Raw genomic sequence first — 3,311 nt, forward strand, 5'->3', positions numbered from 1 at the left:
AAGTCAATGGAGCAGGAGACGCGAGAAAGTGAGGACATTTGAAATGCTAAAATTGGGGTTATGATATCCGTGATATTTCAAATCTTTGGAAAAGAGTTTAAAGTGTAAAATTCGGAAAGGCAAACTGCAATATGAAAGCAAGCTTGCGGAAAACATAAAAACTGATTGCAAAAGCTTCTGTAGATATGTGAAGACAAACGGACTTGTCAGTACAAATGTATGTCTCTCGTTGTTAATATCAGGTGGTTTCATAATGAACAACAGGAGATCTCAGAGCAGTTGCACAAATACTTCGAGTCTGTCTTCAAGAAGGAGGACGCAAATAACCTTTGAAATTCTCTAGGGCAGAGGGTCAAAAGTAAAGGAAGAAATGAAAGGAATCCGCATTTATCAAGAAATGGGTTGGGGAAAACTGTTGGGATTAAAACACAAAACGTCTCCGGTCGTCTGGTGCTCTGCATCCCAGTGGACTGAGAAAAGTAGCCGCAGACGTAATTTCCAGCATTACGTAGAATCTGAAGAATTCCAAGAGAATTTGGGTAACGAATGTAACCCCTCTATTTTTAGAAATGAAGGAGAGAGAAAATGGGGCATTGGAGGAAAGTTGCTCTTACATCGGAGGAGAGGAAAATGTTGATGTCAATTATAAAGGATGCAATAAATGAGCATTTGTAAAGTGGTGAAAGAATCCGTGCATGTCAGCATGAGAAATCACGCCTGACAAATCTTCTGGAATCTTTCAAGGATATCGGCAATAGAGTGGACAAGGGTGGATCAGTAGATATTGCGTAGCTCGAGTTCAAACGGTTTTTGGCAAAGTTGCACACAGAAGGTTAGTAAGGAAAATTAAAGCTCATGCATTGGAGGGAATACACTGACATGCATAGAGAAATGGTTGGCAGGTAGGAAGCAGATATTTGAAATAAACAGGCACTTTTCACAATGGCCATCAGTGACAAAGTGGGGTGTCAGAGTGTTCAATGCTGTGACCCTAGTTTTTCACAGTATCCATTCACGATTTGGATGCAAGAGTTTTTTTTCTTTAAATGTGCATATGACATGAAGCTGGGTGACAGTGCCTGTTGTGTCGACGATGTCAAAGATGCTGCAGAGTGACTTAGACAGACTGGAGGAGTGGGAAAACAATTTGGCAAATGTATAATCATGTGGATAAATGAAAGGTTATCCATTCTAGTCGCAAGAACAGGAAGGCAGATTATTATCTGCATGGTGGAGGTACAGGAAGAGATAAGGTGTAACAAGACCTTGCAGTCACGGTAGAACCGTCACCGAAGGTTGGCATGCAGGTGCAGCAGGCCCCGGTAAAAGCAAATGGCATACTGGCCTTCGTTTTGAGACGATTTATGTATCGGAGTAAGAATGTCTTTCTGCAGATATGCCAGGCCTCGGTGAGGCTCCACCTCGTGTATTGATAAAGTTTTATTCTCCTAGTCTGAAGCAGGACATTTTAGACTCGAAACATTAGATTTTTCTCTCTTCATGGATGCTGCCTGACACACTGGGATTTCCAGCATGTTTTTTTGCTGTTTTCAATAGATTTCAGTTTCGGCAGTAATTTGCTCCTGCTCTCAATTACATAAATTATGTCACATCCAACGGCACGTTTTCTCTCACTTTCATTCTCACACGACCAACATCTTCACGAAAAATCTCTCACAGATGAATGTTAATGCGTTAGACATTCAAAAATAATAAATCCAACATTGTAAAATGAAGAAATACCATTGTTTTGGAACAGCTGGTGCTTGCGGATTGCAAAGGGTGACAGGTTCTTTCATTCATACGCAAACCAGTTCACACTTACTCCAACAGAAGTAACATATTAATGATGAGTAACAGTCATGCGTGGCAATTAATTCTGGCTTCATTTACAAAAAACAAATGTATTCTTCATTACGTTTTGCTAAATAATCGTAGATGCCATTCTCGTATCATGAATGACGTTGGGACTGTTTCAAAAAAAAAGTATCATTTAATTTAAGCTAATTCCAGATCAGATCACGGGAGTCACTCCGACCAATACACAGGCGATTGGATTATCGGAATTTCAGACATGATATGTGGTCCAAACAATGAACCCAATGTAAAACTCTGAGTTTCAGCATTGCACGACCACAAGTTAATCTCGAATTATACACAATCCTGACTTGAAACATTGCGAATGCTCATCAGTTTCACTGGCATGATAAAAATCTCCCACGTTGCACCCACCATCCCAAACAATAACATTTTGCCCCAACAGCGTATGCCTTTTATGGCTTCAGGAAGGCACACGATCACCATCAGCACGACGTGGAAATTAGTGATGAGAAATAAATGATGAGCAAACCAACGATATTCATGTTTTGAAATAAAAGATGAGAAAATCTGGAATGGGTTTTAAACCACCTTCACATCTGTGAAACAAAAAACCCCTTCCAAAGTGACGGCTGCAGGTCGCCCATTTTGGAACTCTTTCATTGAATAGGAACTAGTACTCCCTACTCTCGATACTATTACATTCTGAAGACACATGACAGTGAGATAATACATTACAGAAGACTATTGAGGAGAGAGATTAGAACCAATGTCATTAAAATTCAAAAATCTCCCAGCAAAGAGCAGATAGGATAGTGCAGCTTCTTGGAGTCGGGATTGTGTGGGGAGCATTTCTGACAGAAAATTATGACTGAAGGTATTACATTGTTTTTTTTTAATTTCCGATACTGGTTCGAATCTGAATTTGAAATCCACCTGTTCTGATTTTTTTTTCCTTGTAGAAAACGTTTTTCAGATCTGTGTCATTGAGAATGTATGACTCAGCTGCTGTTCTCAGGTGGTTAGACCTTCTGACAGAAAATTGTGACTGAAGGTATTACATTGTTTTTTTTTTATTTTCCGATACTGGTTCGAATCTGAATTTGAAATCCACCTGTTCTGATTTTTTTTTTCCTTGTAGAAAACGTTTTTCAGATCTGTGTCATTGAGAATGTATGACTCAGCTGCTGTTCTCAGGTGGTTAGACCTAACTGACAGAAAATTGTGACTGAAGGTATTACATTGTTTTTTTTTTTATTTTCCGATACTGGTTCGAATCTGAATTTGAAATATCCACCTGCTCTGATTTTTTTTCCTTGTAGAAAACGTTTTTCAGATCTGTGTCATTGAGAATGTATGACTCAGCTGCTGTTCTCAGGTGGTTAGACCTAATGAGAAATTGGGATTTCAACTTGTTCGTATAAACCCACCAGCAATGAATATTATTTATTCTGCTACGCGCAATACTTCGACTCACAACCTTAGCTCATTGT

The sequence above is a fragment of the Chiloscyllium plagiosum genome, chromosome 44 (assembly GCF_004010195.1).
Source record: "Chiloscyllium plagiosum isolate BGI_BamShark_2017 chromosome 44, ASM401019v2, whole genome shotgun sequence".
In the NCBI taxonomy this organism is placed as follows: domain Eukaryota; kingdom Metazoa; phylum Chordata; class Chondrichthyes; order Orectolobiformes; family Hemiscylliidae; genus Chiloscyllium; species Chiloscyllium plagiosum.